The sequence below is a fragment of the Mesoplodon densirostris genome, chromosome X (assembly GCF_025265405.1).
Source record: "Mesoplodon densirostris isolate mMesDen1 chromosome X, mMesDen1 primary haplotype, whole genome shotgun sequence".
Lineage (NCBI taxonomy): Eukaryota > Metazoa > Chordata > Mammalia > Artiodactyla > Ziphiidae > Mesoplodon > Mesoplodon densirostris.
The window spans coordinates 73,326,382-73,348,068 of record NC_082681.1 but is presented as its reverse complement, the minus strand read 5'-3'; the positions used below and the strand labels follow the sequence as shown (position 1 = coordinate 73,348,068).

Below are 21,687 nucleotides of genomic sequence, written 5' to 3'. Positions count from 1 at the left end.
CTAGAAGAAAACATAGGGGAAAAACTTCATGACATTGGTCTTGACAGTGATTTCATGGATATGACACCAAAAGCATAGGTAACAAAAGCAAAAATAAACAAGTGGGACTACATCAAACTAAAAGGTTTCCACACACCAAAGGAAACAACAGAGTGAAAAGGCAATCTAAGGAATAGGAGAAAATATTTGCAAACTATATATCTTATAAGGGGTTATGCTCCCCAAAATATAAAGAATTCCCACAACTCCACAGTAAAAGTAATAACTCAATTTAAAAATGGGCCAAGGGGGCTTCCCTGGTGGCACAGTGGTTAGGAATCTGCCTGCCAATGTAGGGGACATGGGTTCGAGCCCTCGTCCGGGGAGGTCCCACATGCAGCGGAGCAACTAAGCCCATGTGCCACAACTACTGAGCCCGCACGCCTAGAGCCCGTGCTCCGCAACAAGAGAAGCCTGCGCAATGAGAAGCCTGTGCACCTCAACAAAGAGTAGCCCCTGCTCGCCACAACTAGGGAAAGCCCACGCACAGCAACAAAGACCCAATGCAGCCCCCCAAAAAAATGGGCTAAGGACTTGATTAGATATTTCTTAAAGATATACAAATGGCAAACATATATAAAAAGATAATCAGCATCACTAATCATCAGGTAAATGCAAATCAAAACCACAATATCACCTCAAACATGTTAGAATGGTTATGAACAACAACAACAACAAAAAAGCAAGTGTTGGCAAAGATGTGGAGAAATTGGTACTCTTGTACACTGTTGGTGCAGCTGCTAAGGAAAACAGTATGGAAGTTCTTCAAGAAATTAAAAATAGAGCTACCATATGATTCAGCAATCCCACTTATGGGTACTTATCCAAAAGAACTGAAGAGACATTAGCACTCCCATGATCACTGCAGCACTATTCATAACAGCTGGGATGTGGAAAGCACCTAAATGTCCATCAGACAAATGGCTAACGAATACGTATATACATACAGAGCAATGTTATTCAGCCTTAAAAAAGAAGGAAATCCTGCAGTATGTGGCAACATAGATGAACTTTTAGAACATTATGCTAACTGAAATAAGCTAGTCATAGAATGACATATACTGCATGGTTCCACTTAGATGAAGTATCTAAAATAGTCAAACTCATAGAAGCAGAGAATAGAATGGTGGTTGCCCGGGGCAGAGGGTAGGGGGAAATGGGGAGTTGCTAACCATTGGGTATAAGGTTTCAGTTATGCAATATGAATAAGTTCTAGACATCTGTACAATCTGCCAGGGAATAAAGTAGCTTTTCCTTGAATGCTAACAATCATGTAAGTTCACTAGTTTCCTCAAAAGGAAATGGTGTGCTCTGCTTCCGTTTCTGGTTTTGCTCTAGTGTTTGGGTTTTCTCTGTGGCCGCCTAAGACGAACCAATTCTTTGGGAAAGCAAAATCCAAGGCTCCGCCGCCCAGCTTGACTGACTGCATTGGCACGGTGGACAGCAGGGCAGAATCCACTGACAAGATTTGTCGGCTGGATGCTGAGCTGGGACAGACCCCTCAGTGTCCCCCGCATCTGTTTTGCAGAAAAGCTTTAGCCTCCTGGGCCTTCCAAGTTTACCTGAGTGTGGTATTCTCACTCAGAATCTAATGTTACTCCTCCAAGCCTCAGCCACCGATTTTTTAAAAAAACTTTTGATGCACATCTGTTCACCTTTCTGTTGGAGAAACACGGAAGTGAAGCAAAGCGAATTCCATTTTGCGCGAATGAGCGCAGTTTCCCACGACCTCACCGGAGAGCGCGCAGAGATCATTTTTCAATTGAGGGATGAGGGTAAATTCATCTGGAGTCAGGCTACACAGTCTAACAGGAGCACGTTAATGTCATGCTGTGAGAGGCTGAACTACCCAGAAGAAGATTTATAAGTAGGTCTAAGGTACTTCTTGGCTTCAGGTTAGGAAACTGCAGATTCTGGTGTTTTTTTTTTTTTTTTTTTGTCTTTGGTGAGCGGGGAAGAGGACTCTCTACAGCGCCAAAAAGGAAGACTTTCGCTGGCGGCTGTGTGTCAGGCCAGGCGTAGCAGGGAGCGGGAGAAGCTTGACTCTAGTCTGGGCGTTTCCCCTTTCACGTGACGCGTCCCCCACCGCCTCGCCGGCTGCTTCCGGCCGGGGCATCACCCGGAAGTGGGGGGGGGAAGGTCGGGTAAAAGCGGCGGCCGGGCGGCTCGGGGAAGAAGCGGAGGGAGGAGTTGGCGACGCCGCGGCCGTCGCGGTCGCCGCCGCCGTCGCCGCCATCGCCGCCGTGGCTACTGTGACTTCTCCTGGTGTGTGAGATCGGAGCCTACGCGCCTGGATTTGTCGCCGCCACCGGCTGCGTAGCTCCGGAGGTTTAACCATAGGACAGAAAAAACAGGTAAGTCCTGTGTCGGCTTCCCGTCGTCCCCTTCTACGGGAGGGGTGTTCTGTACTGTCAGTCTCTACTACCGAGTGTGGCGAGAAGGTGATTTTAATCTGGGGGAGTTTCCAAACTCTCACTGCTTCACAACTCAGGTATTCACTATACTCTTGTTTTACCTCCTCTAACGGGATAGAGGAGGGAAGATTGGGTCCTGACCCCTGTCGCTTTCTTGTCCCCTCCTGAGGAAGTGTCCTGATCATCCATAGCCCATGTTACCTAATTAATTGAAGGTACAGGAAGGTCTGTGCCCGGTTTTGGAGGTCACATGGACTGATGACCATTATTAATGAAATAATGTAAAGAAATTAGATATTTTGCTTCTTGTCTCGCTCTGGGAGCATGAAGTAAACTGAGAGAGCACTCTTGTTTCCATTTCATTTTGTTTATTCTGACCCCTTCCCAGTAAAGTTACTCTCCATCCTTGTTGCACCCTGTGGCATCTTTGACTCTTTTTGTTGTAGACGTTGAAGTTATTTATCCTAAGCACCGGCAACTCTTTCATCGTTTCGCAGGTTAATATTATTCAGCATCTGGTTTTTGTTTTAATTACACCCTCTTCATCTACAGTGGTATGACTTTGTATTGAGACTTAAGATGTGCAGAACATTGAATTAGGTGATATTGAGGTGTGGGGGGCGGTAGGGGGTATACACAAGAAATAAGATGAAGTCCCCAGCTTCAAGAGAGTTTGCATTCGAGTTCAGTTATGAAGGCAATGGATTCTAGCAGCCCCACTTACTGAATAACTACATTGCTTATCTCATCCTTTTTAAAGGATATTTTGAACTGAGATTTTATTTTTTAATCTTTCAAACTTTCTTGTTTCTACAGTCATGACATGAGAGGGTTTTTTTCCTTTTTGTACTGAAGGGTCTCACAATGTAGTAGGAAAGACAGATACACCCTTTTAATCTCAGTAATGTATATTAGAAACAGAAAGTGTTATGAGAGTGTAGGGAAGGGAGCTTTTGAGCTGGGCCTTGAAAAATGGATAGGATTTAGCTTTGCAGGAATGGAGGTAGGGGGACGACAGCCCAGGTACATGAAATAATGTGAGCAAAGGCTTTGGGGGCTGGAAAGATGCATCCAGCAATACATTGTACATCAACATCTTTAACACAGCCACATCTTCCAAAATGTCACTGTTTAAAAGAAAAAAAATATAGAATTCAAAACTGGTAAGCTTACAACCATATCTGACTACCTTCCAGCCAATAAAAAAGCTTATATATAGGAAGAAAACCCATGAAGTGACAAAAGCAGTGTTAATGCGTGAGATTTAATTCTGATGTAAACTCAAATGTAAAAGAGAAAAAGTAAAGCTTGCTATATTTTAATTCTGACTGAGTGTCGTGTCTTAAATATAATTTGGAATCTTTTTTTAAAAATTGCTGGGAATGAATAACAACACTGTCTGAAGTCAGAAGGCGTTCCAGTTTTTCCCCAAGGAATTTCTGTATTTCCTTGTCTCCTCCAAAATGATTTCTCTACTGGCCTTCTTAACCTGATAGAAACTATTTTTTTACAATCATAGTCTTAGAAAGATCTTGATTCTTGACCTTTAGGTAGCGTTAGATTAAACACTAATTCCTCCAAAGGATAGGTTAACACCCCTGGTCTCTAATGCAGAAGGTTGTTTTTCTTTGAAAAATGCACGCAGAAGTGGTAAAATTTGTTTGAAAATGAGAGTGAGAGAGCAAGCAAAAATAACCCTAACTAACATACCACAACCTTTACTTCTGGGAGGGATCTAAGGCAACACATTCCTTTTTATAAATTCCTCATTATAACTGCTTTTATCTACAATATTTTAAAATGCTTGGCAAACTTTAATCAAGACTTTTGACATCCCAATGAGTGAAAATAATTTTCTTTTGCCAGTTGGGAGTAAATTGTGAGGAGAGGTTTGTCTGAGATGATACAGGCACTGGCATAAATGAGAATAATATTTGGGAGTTTTGTCTCAAAATTCCTTCTACTTATCTTTGTTAAAGGGAAGTTCAGCTTTTAAATGTTTTACAGTTTTGTTTTTAAACAGAAATCTTCCTTAGGACATAAATCACAGTGAGGGTGGGGGGTGGGAGAGGCAGGCGACAGTTGGCCTATTTCAGTTCAGTCTATTGTCCCAGCAACCGTGTGTTTCATTTATAAATCACAGTATTCAGGTTGATTTCACGTGGTATAACTTGCTTACTTACTTGCTGAGATAGTATGGCAGAAATAGTGTCACAATACTTTTAGAATGTGTTCCGTTAAAATGAAAGGGTAGGATGTTTCTGGTTTCATAAATATGTTTCTAGTTTCTCCAGCACTATTAGAAAATTGATTTCCTGGGACTTCCCTGGTGGTGCAGTGGTTAAGAATCTGCCTGCCAATGCAGGGGACACAGGTTTGAGACCTGGTCCGGGAAGATCCCACATGCCAAGGAGCAACTCAGCCCGTGAGCCACAACTACGGAGCCTGTGCTGTAGAGCCCGTGAGCCACAACTACTGAGCCCGCGTGCCACAACTGCTGAAGCCCGTGTGCCTAAAGCCTGTGTTCTGCAACAAGAGAAACCACCGCAATGAGAAGCTGGCGCACCACAATGAAGAGTAGCCCCTGCTCGCTGCAACTAGAGAAAGCTGCTGGCGTGCAGCAACAAAGACTGAACGCAGCCAAAAATAAATTAAAAAAGAAAATTGATTTCCTCATCTTTGTGGGCTCAAATTTGTGTGGGATATTGGTAGATTACATCAGTTTTCACAGATACTTCTATCCTTGAAGGAAATGAGGATAAAATGAGCCAATTATATGTGCTTTGGCCTGTGCTTTCCATCTATATTTATAATTATACAGCTATGGCTGAAGGATTACATTTTTTTTACCTATTTTTACTTTATAATTCTCTAGTGTAGAAGTCCACTTTTCCAGACCTATAATCAGGAGAACATTTTAACAATTTACTAATTGGAATAAATGGGTTATTCCACATCTTAGGGAAATTGTTTTAGGCTGACCATTTACCTTAGTTGATTTTGTTTGTAAAAAAGTTCAAGTGTTTTGTTTTATGCTCTAGTAATTGCTCCTGATCTGCTTGTGCATTTGATGTCACAACCAAAGCAGATAGGGAGCGAATAATACTGGAATTACTTCCTTCCCCTACTCCCACCTGAGTTTGCAGAGCACTGTATATTTCTTGTAATTTTGGAGAAATGGTTTCTGATCTCTTGAACGTTCACCTGAAGCGTGCTACCAACCACTCAGGAGAGGAGGACATTAAAAGGGCTTCTGTTAAGACCGGAAACAGTGTCAACAGAGGTTGAAGAACAGAGAGGAAGAATTCCACAGCAGAGCCCGCTAAACAAAATTCTCAGGACTACTTAGGATAAATTTGTAGCTGATCTCTGGGGTCATGAGGATACTTAAGAGTTGATCCTTGGACTTCCCAGGTGGCACAGTGGTTAAGAATCCACCTGCCAATGCAGGGGACATGGGTTCGATCCCTGGTAGGGGAATATCCCGCATGCCACAGAGCAACTAGGCTGGTGTGCCACAACTACTGAGCCTGTGCTCTAGAACCCGTGAGCCACAACTACTGAGCCCGTGCACCCTAGAGCCCACGTGCCGCAACTACTGAGCCCACGGGCTGTAACTACTAAAGTGCACGCACTTAGAGCCCATGTTCTGCAACAAGAGACTCCACTGTGATGAGAAGCCCGTGCACTGCAACGAAGAGTAGCCCCCGCTTGCCGCAACTAGAGAAAGCCTGCACGCAGCAACGAAGACCCAATACAGCCAAAAAATAAATTTTAAAAAAAAGAGTTGATCCTTGAGCTAACAAAAGCTTAGAGAGCTTAGTTGTTACAGAGTTCCATACATAATTTCTTTTCTTTTTTTCCATGCGTAGCTTCCTTTGTTGATCCTTGCACTGAAAATGGTAGGGAAAAAAGGTGTCTAATGTTTTCGTGATGATAAAGTTATTTGCTCTAAGAATTCTAATTGAATTATTAAATTAATCATTAATCTAATAGTATTAAACTAAAATAGAAAGTATATTGTATTGATTATTGGTAAATATATTAATAATTTTAAAACACTAATATTAAAATTAAATTATTATTAATTACAATTAATTAATTGAATTTTATATTAATTATCAATAATTATAATTAAGTTTAATATATAATTACAATTATATTTAAGTATAATATATATAAATATAATATATATAATTATATATTTAATATAATTTTATTATAATTAATAGAATTAGCTAATTTCATTTTGGCCAATAAATGCTTTCTCTTATTTTACTATACCATTTCACTGTTAGTTCTAAATATCCCTTTTTAGTTCAAATTTATAGCCACAATATCTTGGTATTAAGTACTAATCACAAAGGTAAGTACTTTTTTATGTATTAACAATCAGATTGGTGTCATGTGTCATTAAGTATTGTGCATCAAAAGCGAAGTATTTTGTCTTACTCATCTGTTCCTACCTAGGTGATAACAGGATTAATTTTAGTCATAAAAACCTTCCTAGCCTTCAGAGAGTTTTTTTTGTTTTTTGTTTTTTTGTGTGTGTGTGTTACGTGGGCCTCTCACTGTTGTGGCCTCTCCTGCTGCGGAGCACAGGTTCTGGACGCGCAGGCTCAGCGGCCATGGCTCACGGGCCTAGCCGCTCCGTGGCATGTGGGATCTTCCCAGACCGGGGCACGAACCCGTGTCCCCTGCATCGGCAGGCGGACTCTCAACCACTGCGCCACCAGGGAAGCCCCTTCAGAGAGTTTTAAAGCCTTAAATTCATCATCTGATGGATAAAGGAATAAATTAATATTTGACCTTGAGTGTCAGGGTATGATTCAGATTGCCTAATGAGGATGTGGAGAAAAGGGAACCCTCATACACTGTTGGTGGGAATGTAAATTTGTGCAGCCGCTGTGGAGAACAGTATGGAGGTTTCTCAAAAACCTAAAAATAAAAACTACCATATGACCCAGCAGTTCTACTCCTGGGTATATACCTGAAAAAACCAAAAGATACATGTACTGCAATGTTCATAACAGCGTTATTTACAATTGCTGAGATATTGAAGCAACCTAAGTGTCCATCAACAGATGAATGTTTAAAGCAGCTGTCTGTATGTATCTATATCTCTATAGATACATACAGACAGCTGCTTTATCTAGATATAGATATATACACACACACTCATGCACACACACGCACACACACACACGTACAATGGAATATTACTCAGCCATAAAAAAGAATGAAAATTTTGCCATTCACAACAACACGGATGGACTTGGAGGGTATTACGCTAAGTGAAATAAGTCAGACAGAGAAAGACAAATACTGTATGATATCACTTATATATGGAATCCAAAAAATTAAACAAACTAGTGAATATAACAAAACAGAAACAGACTCACAGACATAGAGAACAAACTAGTGGTTACCAGTGAGAAGAGGGAAGAGGGGAGGGGCAAGATAGGGGTATGAGATTAAGAGCCACAGACTACTATGTATGAAATAAATAAGCTACAAGGATATTTTGTACAACTCAAGAAATATAGCCAATATTTCATAATAACTATAAGGGAATATAACCTTTAAAAATTGTAACACCTGAAACCTATATAATATTGTAAATCAACTATACCTCAATAAAAAAAAAGATTGCTTAAGAGTTTGTCCACTGTGTTTATTATAAAACTAACCCGTTAATTCCTGTTTCTTAACTTTAGGGCAAATGGTAAGTCATGGGATTTTGAATCTTACTTTTTTTGGAGGGGGGTGCACATAAGTAAAGGAGACCGGAACTGTTCCTTTGTCTGGTATGAAAAAAAAATCTGGTACTTTGTCTATTGTTTGCAGTTTGGTAAGTGTTGACATATTCTTTCATAGGGCCAAATTTTATTCCTAGACCTAGCAAGTGGCTAAACTGAGATTTAAAGCCAGTCAGTCAGGCTTCAGAACCTATGCTCTTATCTAACATAAAGGAACTGTATTTTTTAAAAAAAATACTTAGGGCTTCCCTGGTGGCGCAGTGGTTGAGAGTCCGCCTGCCGATGCAGGGGACACGGGTTCATGCCCTGCTCCGGGAAGATCCCACATGTCACGGAGCGGCTGGGCCTGTGAGCCATGGCCGCTGGGCCTGCACATCTGGAGCCTGTGCTCCACAACAGGAGAGGCCACAACAGTGAGAGGCCCGCATACTGCAAAAAAAAAAAAAAAATACATAAACATTTGAGCAAAATTAGGTCTATTGGAATTAAGTTCCTTGTTTGTCCTAAAGAGGGAAACATTCATTTATCTTATTTGAAAGTATGAATGAGCAAATTGATTTGATGATTAAAAATTAAAGTATCATTACCTTAAAATTTCCTTGGTACTTTCAAACGAAGTTCAAAAGTAAAGACCATAGTTTTGTTTTTAGCTAATTACATTTTTTAAGGATAAGCTAAATGACCTAATACTTAAAATGGTGTTAGTCTTATTTGTATTCTCAGAGTCTTCCAGGAAAAGAAATGGACTCTGTGTTTTTTTTCATCTTCACAATAAACACATCTTTGAACTTGGCCAGACTTTGATATTTATAACATGCTTAGAACTTAAACTGTACTAAGAGAACATATAATAAAAGTTAATAAGCAAGCATAAATTGGGATATTGCTGGTTACATTTTCTGGATTATTGGATATTATTCTCTTGATATTTTCAAGGCATAATGTCACCATTGTATTGTGATCTACTGTTTTGGGGAGGCAGTATAATATAGGGTTAAGAGTGGGGCCTCAGACCCATACTGCCTGGGTTAGAACCCCAGCTCCTCTGTTTACTGCTTATATGACCCTGAGCTGGTCTCTTTCCTTTTGTGCCTCAGTTCCTTCAGATTTCCAAAATGGCAGCAATAACGGTGGGATTTCAATGGATTAATACATGTAAAGCCCTAAGAGCAGTGTGTACTATATAGTGATTCACAATTTTTAAAGGTTATATTCCATTTATGGTTATTATAAAGTTTTGGCTATATTCCTTGAGTTGTACAATATATCCTTGTAGCTTATTTCATACATAGTGGTTTGTAGCTCTTAATCCCCTACCTCTGTGTTGTCCCTCCCCCCTTCCCTCTCCCCACTGGTAACCACTAGTTTGTTCTCTATATCTGAGTCTCTTTCTGTTTTGTTATATTCACTAGTTTGTTGTATTTTTTAGATTCCACATATAAGTGATATAATACAGTATTTGTCTTTCTCTGTCTGATTATTTCACCAAGCATAATACACTCCAAGTCCATCCATATTGTTGCAAATGACAAAATTTCATTCTTTTGTATGGCTGAGTAATGTTCCATTTTGTGTGTGTGTGTGTGTGTGTGTGTGTGTGTGTACACCACATCTTTATCCATTCCTCTGTTGATGGACACTTAGGTTGCTTTCATATCTTGGCAATTGTAAATAATGGTGCTGTGGACTTTGGGGTGCATATATCTTTTCGAATGTATTTTTGTTCTTAGTAGATATATACCCAGTAATGGAATGGGTCATATGGTCATATGGTCATATGGTCATATGCTGGGTCATATGGTAGTTCTATTTTTAGTTTTTTGAGCCGCCTTGATAATGTTTTCCACAGTGTATTCGGCTTTTTAAAATTGTGGCATGTGTATTGGTGATTAAAAGCACAGACTGTAGACTATGCTTGGCTTCGAATTTTGATTGTGTCCCTTAATAGCTGTGTGACCCTGGGAACGTTTCTTTCCCTCTCTGTGTCTCAATTTCATTATCTGTAAAATGGAGGGAATAATAGTACATATCCCGTTGGGTTATGAAGATTAAAATAGTAAAAAGTATTAGGTATTATTATATATTAATATTTACTGACATAGAAAAATGTTCATTATAGTGTTGTTGATCAATAATCAATAAACATTCTATAATAGGAATAGAGTTTTATTTGATCCAAACTGAGGGCTGTGGCCTAGAGACAGCCTCTCAGATAACTCTGAGGAACTGCTCCAGAGAAGCATCATTTTCAGCATGGTTTTATATCTTGTCAGAATAAGGAACATCAAACAAATCAGGGATACATTCCTTCAAGGTTTCAAAAAAAAAAAAAACCCAAAACACCAGAACAGATCAGCATGTACACAACTAGTCAGTATGGCATTGGCACCTGGAAAGGAGGCTTATCATTGAATGAGTACCAGCACTGATGTCCAGGAAGGGAGACATTTAATCTTTATTTTTAACGTGGACATTCTTTACTTCTGGTCAGTGTGCTCTTTTCTTTAATAATCAAAACAGATGTACAATGTATGTTTGATAGGCCACAAACAGGCTGTCTTAGTTAGCATAAAATTCGAGTTAAATCATATATAAGCCAGAATGACTTCCCCATACCTCGATATGTGGACATTTCTTTCATCAGTGTTGAATGAAAAGGAGCATGTTATAAAACAGAATAGCATGTCATTTTTAAAATGTGTGCTTATATATACACACACATAACCTCCTAAACTTACGCGTACACACACGTATACATCACTACCTCAAATTTTTAACATTAGTTGTTTCTTGTTGGTGGACTGATTTGTTTATTTTTATATTTGCTTGTCTATATTTTCTCTTTTTATCCAGTTGATATTTCTTATTTTTTTAAAAAAAATATTTATTTATTTTGGCTGCACCTGGTCTTAGTTGTGACATGTGGACTCTTAGTTGTGGCATGCGGACTTCTTAGTTGAGGCATGCGGACACTTAGTTGTGACATGCAAACTCTTAGTTGTGGCATGCATGCGGGATCTAGTTCCTTGACCAGGGATCGAACCGAGGCCACCTGCATTGTTCATGCGGAGTTTTACCCACTGGACCACCAGGAAGTGCCTTCCATATATATATATATATTTTTTTTTTGCGGTACGCGGGCCTCTCACTGTTGTGGCCTCTCCCGTTGCAGAGCACAGGCTCCGGACACACAGGCTCAGCGGCCATGGCTCATGGGCCCAGCCGCCCCACGGCATGTGGGATCTTCCCGGATCGGAGCACGAACCTGTGTCCCCTGCATCGGCAGACGGACTCTCAACCACTGCGCCACCAGGGAAGCCCCCCTTCCTTATATATTTTTTTTTTTTTTTTTTTTTTTTTTTTTTTTTTTTTTTTTTTTGTGGTATGCGGGCCTCTCACTGTTGTGGCCTCCCCCGTTGCGGAGCACAGGCTCCGGACGCGCAGGCTCCGGACGCGCAGGCTCAGCGGCCATGGCTCACGGGCCTAGCCGCTCCACGGCATATGGGATCCTCCCAGACCGGGGCACGAACCCGTATCCCCTGCATCGGCAGGCGGACTCTCAACCACTTGCGCCACCAGGGAGGCCCCTTATATTTTAAAGGAAGGAAAAAGACACAATTAAAGCATCTCTTCTGTGACGTCTTCACTGAACTCCCTTCCTTCATCTCTGAGCCCCTTGAAAGCAGAGCCCATGTCATATTCATTCACCTTTGTATCCCCAGCTGGGCCTAGCACAGAACCTAAAAAGATACTGGGCACTTGGCAATGTTTATAAGGTTAAGAGGAGATGGAATTATGTGACAAGCACTTTACATATGTTATCTGATATACTCCTTTTAACAGTCCCACGAGTAAGAGTTATCTGTATTTTTCTGATGAGGAAACTGAGCGTCAGAGAGATCAAACAATTTGTTGGAGGTCACAGAGCTAATAAATAACAGAATTTGGATTCAAGTCCAAGTCTGTCTGATGCCAAAGATGTATGTCCAGTTAATGAATTGCCTAATGAATATACCTGTTGTCTTCAAAAGATCTATTCGTGTGTATATATATATATATATATATATATATATATATATATATATAAATTTTTTTGGCTGCATCAAGTCTTAGTTGCGGCATGCGGGCTCTTTGTTGCGGTGCACAGGCTTCTCTCTAGTTGTGGTGTATGGGTTCCAGAACACGTGGGCTCTGTTGTTGTGGCACACGGGCTCTCTGGTTTTGGCACGCGGGCTCAGTAGCCCCATGGCATGTCGTGTCTTAGTTCCCTGACCAGGGATTGGACCTGCATCCCCTGCATTGGAAGGCAGATTCTTAACCACTGGACCACCAGGGGAGTCCCTCCAATGAAATAATTTTTGAAGGATTTCTTTGTAAACAGAAATGAGCTATATGAATGTAAAGTTATGTTATTATTATTTCCTGCTATAATCCTACCTGCACCCTCGATTCTGACTTCGCAAACCTGCTTTCCTGCTCCCATGTAAGATTTTTTCCTCTCTATTCAACTGGTGCTTTAGTTCTCCATATGTGTCTTTTTATATTGCCCAAGTTCTACCCACTTTTTAGGAACTTGGCTTATAATTATGATATGAAGCTTTTCAGATTAATCCAGCCGTTTCCATCAAACTCAGTATTGGGTGTGCATGTTGAAGAGCCTGATTTGTGATTATCTAGCCGGGTATTTGTTTCGCACCAAAGTATGGCAGTATCATCTTTGAACATAGATACTTATACTTTTCCTAATTTGATCTGTTCACTTTTCTCTGTGCTGTGTTCAACTTTAATGTCCCACATTCATAGCCATACCTTTTTCAAAAGGAGGTGTTGTCAGAATTAGTTTTTAGCTGAAAGATGTTAGTAAGTTCAGTCTGTGTCTTATGTATATGCATGTGTGTGTTTGTGCACATGAACCCTTGATCAGAAGTAGAAAAAAAGGGCAGGTAAGGCAAGAGAAGGAGTGCTTTAATAATTTATTTCAAAGACCCAACAGAATACACTAGACCAAAATTTAGGATTTAGTTATAGCTTGACTCCCCATGGTTTTTTTTTTTTTTATTGCGGTATGCGGGCCTCTCACTGTTGTGGCCTCTCCCGTTGCGGAGCACAGGCTCTGGACGCGCAGGCTCAGCGGCCATGGCTCACGGGCCCAGTCACTCCGTGGCATGTGGGATCTACCCGGACCGGGGCACGAACCCACGTCCCCTGCATCGGCAGGCGGACTCTCAACCACTGCGTCACCAGGGAAGCCCCCTATGGTTTTTTAAGAATTAAGAAGGTGAACCCCCTTTAAATTATTAACTAACTGAATGGAAGCATCCACTTTGTGAAAACTGCGTGTTTAAAATGGGGAAAAAATACCTCTTTGTAGTAAAGAATATTTTTTTACTCTACCAGAACCAACTTTCTAAAGATTTCAGCCTATTTTATTTTATTTTTTGAACATAAATCGCTCAATTAATTATTATTATTTAAAAACATTTTATTTTATATTGGAGTAGAGTTGATTAAAAATGTTGTGTTAGGGCTTCCCTGGTAGCGCAGTGGTTGAGAGTCCGCCTGCCGATGCAGGGGACGCTGGTTCGTGCCCCGGTCCAGGAAGATCCCACATGCCGCGGAGTGGCTGGGCCCGTGAGCCATGGCCGCTGAGCCTGTGTGTCCGGAGTCTGTGCTCCGCAACAGGAGAGGCCGCAACAGTGAGAGGCCCACGTACTGCCAAAAAAAAAAAAATGTTGTGTTAGTTTCAGGTGTACAGCAAAGTGATTCAGTTATACATATACATGTATCTATTCTTTTTCAAATTATTTTCCTATTTAGGTTATTACATAGTATTAAGCAGAGTTCCCTGTGCTGTACAGTAGGTCCTTGTTGGTTATCTATTTTTAATATAGCAGTGTGTACATGTCAGTCCCAAACTCCCAATCTATCCCATCCTTCAACCCTTCCCCCCTGGTAGCCATAAGTTCATTCTCTAAGTCTGTGAGTCTCTTTCTGTTTGTAAATAAGTTCATTTGTATCATTTCTTTTTAGATTCTGCATATAAGCGATATCATACAATATTTCTCTTTCTCTGTCTGACTTCACTCAGTATGACAATCTCTAGGTCCATCCATGTTGCTGCAAATGGCATTATTTCATTCTTATTATGTGTACCACATCTTCTTTATCCATTGCTCTGTCGATGGACATTTAGGTTGTTTCCATGTCTAGGCTATTGTAAACAGCACTGCAAAGAACACTGGCGTGCATGTATCCTTTTGAACCATGTTTTTCTTCAGATATATGCCCAGGAGTGGGATTGCAGGATCATATGGTAGCTCTATTTTTAGTTTTTTAAGGAACCTCCATACTGTTCTCCATAGTGGCTGTACCAATTTACATTCCCACCAATGTAGGAGGGTTCCCTTTTCTCCACACCCTCTCCAGCGTTTATTGTTTGTAGACTTTTTGATGATGGCCGTTCTGACTGGTGTGAAGTGATACCTCATTTTAGTTTAGTTTTTTTTTTTTTTTTTTTTTTTTTTTTTTTGCATTACACGGGCCTCTCACTGTTGTGGCCTCTCCTGTTGTGGAGCACAGGCTCCAGACGCACAGGCTCAGCGGCCATGGCTCACGGGCCCAGCCGCTCCGTGGCATGTGGGATCTTCCTGGACTGGGGCACGAACCCATGTGCCCTGTATTGGCAGGCAGACTCTCAACCACTGCACCACCATGGAAGCCCCTCATTTTAGTTTTGATTTGCATTTCCCTATTAATAATTAGCGATGTTGAACATCTTTTCATGTGCCTCTTAGCCATCTGTATGTCTTTTTTGGAGAAAAGTCTATTTAGGTCTTCTTCCCACTTTTTGATTGGATTGTTTGTTTTTTTGATATTGAGCTTCCTGAGCTGTTTGTAAATTTTGGAAATTAATCCCTTTTCTGCCGCGTCATTTGCAAATATTTTGGCCCATTCTGCGGGTTGTCTTTTTTCTTTTTTAAAATATTTATTTATTTATTTGGCTGCGTTGGGCCTTAGTTGTGGCATACGAGACCTTCATTTCGGCATGCCGGATCTTTTGTTATGGCGTGTGGGCTCTTCATTAGGTGCACGGGCTTCTCTCTAGTTGTGGCGTGCAGGTTCCAGAGTGCATGGGCTCAGTGGTTGTGGCACGTGGGCTCTCTAGTTGTGGTGTGTGGGCTCTGTAGTTGTGGTGCACGGGCTCCAGAGCACGTGGGCTCTCTAGTTGTGGTGCACGGGCTCTAGAGCATGCGGGCTCACTAGCTGTGGCATGTGGGCTTAGTTGCCCTGCACCATGTGGGATCTTAGTTCCCCAACCAGGGATCAAACCCACATCCCCTGCATTGGAAGGAGGATTCTTAACCAGTGGACCACCAGGGAAGTCCCTGTGGGTTGTCTTTTCGTTTTATTTATGGTTTCCTTTGCTGTGCAAAAGCTTTTGAGTTTGATTAAGTCCCATTTGTTTACTTTTGTTTTTATTTCCCTTACCTTAGGAGATGGATCGAAAAAGATATTGCTGTGATATATGTCAAAGAGTATTCTGCCTATGTTTTCCTCTAAGAGCTTTATGGTATCTGGTCTTATATTTAGGTCTTTAATCCATTTTGAGTTCATTTTTGTGTATGGTGTTAAAGAATGTTCTAATTTCATTTTTTTACATGTAGCTGTCCAGTTTTCCCAGCACCATTTATTGAAGAGACTGTCTTTTCTCCATTGTATAGTCATTGCCTCCTTTGTCATAGATTAGGTGACCATAGGTGCGTGGGTTTTTCTCTGGGCTTTCTATCCTGTTCCATTGATCTATATTTCTGTTTTTGTGCCAGTACCATACTGTTTTGATGACTGAAGTTTTGTAGTGTAGTCTGAAGTCAAGGAGCCTTATTCCTCCAGCTCTGGTTTTCTTTCTCACTATTGCTTTGGCTCTTCGGGGTTTTTTTGTCTCCATATAAATTTAAGATTTTTTTGTTCTATTTCTGTGAAAAATTCCATTGGTAATTTGATAGGGATTGCATTGAATCTGTAGATTGCCTTGGGTAGTATAGTCATTTTGATAATATTGATTCTTCCTATCCAAGAACATGGTATATCTGTTCATCTCTTTGTGTCATCTTTGATTTCTTTCATCAGCATCTTATAGTTTTGGGGGTATAGGTCTTTTGTATCCTTAGGTAGGTTTATTCCTAGGTATTTTATTCTTTTTGATGCAGTGGTAAATGGGATTATTTCTTGAATTTCTCAACCTATTTTAGAATCTTTGTTTCGTGAGATGACAAAGTTCATCCTAGTGCTTCCTAACAAAGCAAAGAATCACAGAACTAAGGATTGAATTCTGAAAAAAAAATCTTCTTGACAATCGTAATGAATTTGCACTTCAAATTCTAAAAATAGTAACTATTGTTGATGGCTGTTTGTCTTAATTTCTGTTCAACAACTGTACATTGAGTTTAAAATAACATTTTTTTCTCAGCAGTTCAGTGGATTTGATATAGCCATCAGTATTAGGGCTTCTGCTTGTGATAACAAAGCACTTGAAAATTGCCAGTTAAAAACTCTTAAGGATGTGAAGTGATGTAGGCCTTCTCTGTATTTGTTCTCATTCATCTATATAAAAATACCTGGCTAAACAGTTATCCTTGACAATTTTGAATTGCTAGTTCCTTTTTATAAACTGAACTCCCATACATTTCCAGTACGTAATTTTTCATCCTTATCTATTCTGATAGTGATTCAACTTTGAACAAGAGGAGCGTTATCATATTTTCTCCTTTGTTAACCAAAGTCTGTAAAATAGGACATTAAAGGAATTGAGAAGTTGGGTCTGGATGGGGATATAGATCTGGGCTATCTTTATGGAGTATTTGATTACTTCATGATGAAAATTGTTCTTTGGACCTTGATTTGATAAAAAGAAAATTTATGAGAAATATGGATGTTAGGAAAAGTCAAAATATTCTGAAAAATAGATATGTATTTTTTTTTAGGTTTTAGTTATACCACATGAATGTTTCAACTATAAAAATTAAGACAAAATACTTTTTCTATCAACATATTAGCTGCTTTAAAAAAAAAAGTACTGGGCTTTCCTGGTGGCGCAGTGGTTGAGAGTCCGCCTGCCGATGCAGGGGACGCGGGTTCGTGCCCCGGTCTGGGAAGATCCCACATGCCGCGGAGCAGCTGGGCCTGTGAGCCATGGCCACTGAGCCTGTGCGTCTGGAGCCTGTGCTCCACAACGGGAGAGGCCACAACAGTGAGAGGCCCGCGTACCACAAAAAAAAAAAAAAAAGTACTGGCACAATTGATTATATTCTTACCTGATAGGGGAGATATCTTTGCTTAATCAGCAAAGTGAGTCACCAAGTTATACCACATATGCTGAGTATTACAGTATCCTCCAACATGAGTTTAATGCTGGCATGTATGGGGTTGGTGGTATAAATCTACTTGGTACGTTTTTGGTTTGGCTGATTAAATAGTGTTAATGAAGACAGAGTTATAGACTTCATCTCTGTGGGAGGCATTTGTCCTTTGGAGTTATTAGCTATACCTCTAACTCTGCTGCACAGTTTTCTGAATGCAGTCTGTTAGTTAAGAGGGAGGGTAGTCCAGAGAAAAAATATCTCAGTAAAAAACCATCATCAATGGATAAAGCAGCTGTGGTGTATATATACAATGGAACATTACTCAGCCATAAAAAAAGAATGAAATTTTGCCATTTGCAACAACATGGATGGACTTGGAGGACATTATACTAAGTGAAATACATCAGAGAAAGACAGTTACTGTATGATATCACTTATATGTGGAATCTAAAAAATACAACAAACTATTAAATATAAAAAACGGAAACAGACTCACAGACATAGAGAACAAACTAGTGGTTACCAGTGAGCGGGAGGGGCAATATAAGGGTGGGGGAGTGGGAGGCACAAACTATTGGGTGTAAGATCTGCTCAGGGATGTATTGTACAACATGAGGAATATAGCCAATATTTTGTAATAACTGTAATTGGAAAGTAACCTTTAAAATTTGTATAAAAACTTAAAAATTAAAAAAATATATTTTGGTTAAAAGCAAACAAACAAAAACCCCATTATCAATGCCAAAGCACTTGTTCTGCTTATAGAAGAGTCTATAATATCCAGGCTTTCAAAGACATCATACATATTTTCATTGTATCACTTAACAGTGGAGGCTGCACTTAGAAGCTTATTCCTTTGGATTTCTGGAATATTCTACTCATAATGTCTCTCCAGTTTCAACTCTAGATCACCTTTTGCCTTTATCTCCAGACTCTTTTGTCTCAAAACTTTTCGGTCTCAGAGAACCAAAGGAAAACCTTGGCTCACTATATACATTTGTAGAAAGTAATAGAGCTTTTTTTTTTCCATCTCTGTAAAGTGATCTTAACAAATGCCTCTAGAGTTATAGATTTTTGGTTTTGGAATTAAAACGTAACAACTTTGGGGGGTTTAACAGGATCTTCTATATTGAGTAGAGAAGTTTTAGGTGAGCCTCTGGGAATCCCATGATATTGAGCCTCCAAGTGCAACCCATGGTCTTTTGTGATCTATAGTACCTTTTATTGATCATCGCTGAGAAATGAGGCATTTTGCAGAAGTTAATTTCCCAGATAGCTGAAGTCTACCCTTTAAATATCATTATAAAAGTAATACATGGAGTTAAACATGGTCAGCTGACTACACATGTTTAGCTCTTGTCCTTCTCAAACTCCACTAATATGTCAGTAAACAACTTTTAAAAGGCTTAAACCTGCAAGGACAAATAGAACAGGAGACAGACATCAGCACAGGTGTGGTTTGAACACATCATTGGAAGGTAGGAAGCAGAGGAAGGGGGGGCCCTGCCTGCAGAAGGATATCAATGAGAAGTGAGTTCTTTTATCACACAGTACTCATGAGAGGCTTAGAACTTTAAGGTAGGTGGTTTTTCCTAAAAGGTGAGGAGGTGATCCAGGGCTAAAAATAAGGGAAATGTTTTAAAAACCTTTTAAATGAATGGGGTTGGACCCCTCAGGTCTCTTCCATTTTCTGCTGCAGTAAGGTGATCCACCTGCCTGCCCCCCACCCCCACCTGCCCTGGGTGGTAGGAGACCAGGAGGAGAGTCTCTGGCCTAAGTGAACCTGAAAGGCTCTGAGCTCTCAGATGATGGGCAGAGTTGAGGGCACTGAAACACAGGGCTGAGAACACAGGGCTGAGAACAGGGTGACTGAGTGGAAGGCTGCAGACTGGTCAGCCCCTTCCCCTCACCTTGCTCCAAACATAGTGTCCTGGTATATGCTTCACAGGCAGGAGACTGGAGAATTCTTCTCTTGAAAAACAAATGACCCTAGAGAAAAGGACCTAGCTGCTAAAAGCATGGACTCTAGAACTAGACTTCTTGAGTTTGAATTCAGGCTTAGCTACCTACTAGCTACGTGACCTTGCTAAAGTTACTTAACCTATTTGTGCCTCTGTGTTTCCATCTGTAAGATGGGGGTAATTGTAGTGTTTACCTCAAGGTTGTTGTAAGGGTTAAATTAGTTAATACATGCAAAGTACTACTCATAGTAACCACTCAATAAATGTTAGCTGCAGAAAGAGGTGGTACCCAGGGACTTCCCTAGCTGCCAAAGGTAGTCCTAGAATTTAGATGATATCCCATGGTGACCAGCGGCCTTTTTTACTTAGGGTGGAAGATGGGTTCTGAACAGAGGCTTTGACCCCACAGAAGGTACCTTACCCTAGTCTCTCTCCCTCATCCCCAACTCTTTCTTTTAGGAACACTTCTGAGCTATAAGGCTGGCTCAGCATTGAGCTCTTCTAATTCATTTATTCAGTAAATGTTTATTGGGTGCCTGCTCTGTGCCAAGGACTGTTCAAGCTGCTGGAGTGACAGCAGTGAAGTAGGTCGATAATAATAGTAGCATTTACTGAGCACTTATTGTGTGCTAGGTTTTGCTAAGTGCTTTATATAAAGTCATTTAATTCTCATAATGACCCTATGAAACAGATGCTATTAGTATCCCTGTCTTACAGATAAGGAAGCTGAGGCAGAGAGCTTCAGTAATATGCCGGAGGTCACACAGCTAGGAAGCCGCAGAGATTGGAATCATATCCAGTCAGTCTGTCTCTAGAGTCTGTCTTTTTATCCGTTATGCCTCCCTACTCTCATGGAGCTTTCATTTTGGAAGGAGAAGACAGTAAATAAGTAAACAGAGAAAATAGATATCAAATAGCAATAAGTGGTATGATGAAATATAAAACAAGAAAATTGTGATCCAGAGGGACTGGCAGAGGGTAGCTTTTGACGAAGTGGTCTCTGTTTATGAGCATCAGATGAGATAACTTACAGTTCTCTAAGAATTGATTACTTAGAGTATTGCTGTGTCTGCAGATTTGCAAAATGCTCTTGCCATGATTTGATTCCTAATGCTACTTACACATTTTAGTATTGCTAATAAAAAACAATAGCAGTTCATGTGCACTGATGGCTTACTGTGCATGGGACTATACTAAGCAACTTGCATAGATTGCCTCATTTTAACCTCCTAGTAATGTTATAATTATTCATATTTTCAGCCATGGAAAACTGAAGCTTAAAGAGACAAAGTGACAGGCCCAGGGCTTAAAATGTGGCAAGTAGCAGAGCTAGGATTAAAACTAAGGTAGCCTGATTCCAGAGCTCTTGTTCTTAAATACTTACCATTTTATAGATGAAGTGATATGTCCAAGGTAACTCTGGTTTTTTTTTTTTTGGTAACTCTTTTTTATAAACAGGAATAGCTAAGTTTTATAGAGATTCAAAATACTATTCTAAGCATTACTGGGTCTTCACAATATCAAAGAGGCTTATGCATATTTTGGAGCTTTGAGATAGGATAAGTAACATATTTTGAGTGAATAAGCTTCTAGTACTGTATGATTTTATCACCCCAGATTGGAAATTTTATTCACATGAATTAATATGCATAAGTTATTTCAGCACAAAGCCAGAGCCAGGGTTTGACACCAAGCCATTTGACTTGAGGTGTAGAGCTGTTACCCACTCCACTGCAAAGTAAAAGATAGCATATAGCTTATCTTTGTTCAATGTACGTTGGGAAATCAATCTAGTGAAATTACATTTAACAATCCCCAAGGAATGTTTGTTAAATTATTTGTAATTTCCTAAAACTTTTATATATCTCAAAATAAAAGCTGAATAGAGAGAGTTTTTCTTCATGGATTTGGAAACAGTGTAAGGGAATGGTCTGGAGTGAGAGCTCTCAGTTCAGATTGTCTGGTGGTTTTCTCTCATCTTCACTCCTTGATTTACTGACTCAAACATGAACTTGAACAGGCAACTTTGCCCTCCAAGCCTCAGTTCCCTTAATTGTGAAAGAAGCATAGTATAGTTTCTTCCTTATAAGCATGAAGAATAAATGAGAAAGCCTTTCTATGAAATGCTGGGCAATGTCCCTTTTGGCTGGCTGCA

The 21,687-nt window shown here is 40.1% G+C and overlaps 1 protein-coding gene across 1 annotated transcript in view; it reads left to right on the top strand.

The window, feature by feature from the left end:
• Nucleotides 1–2,174: 2,174 nt before the first annotated feature.
• ATP7A (ATPase copper transporting alpha) overlaps nt 2,175–21,687 on the top strand; it is a 141,648-nt gene continuing 122,135 nt past the window's right edge. Inside the window, exon 1 of the mRNA XM_060088083.1 lies at nt 2,175–2,393. The gene's annotated coding sequence lies outside the window, so the exon portion shown is untranslated. The remainder of the gene's footprint in view (nt 2,394–21,687) is intronic.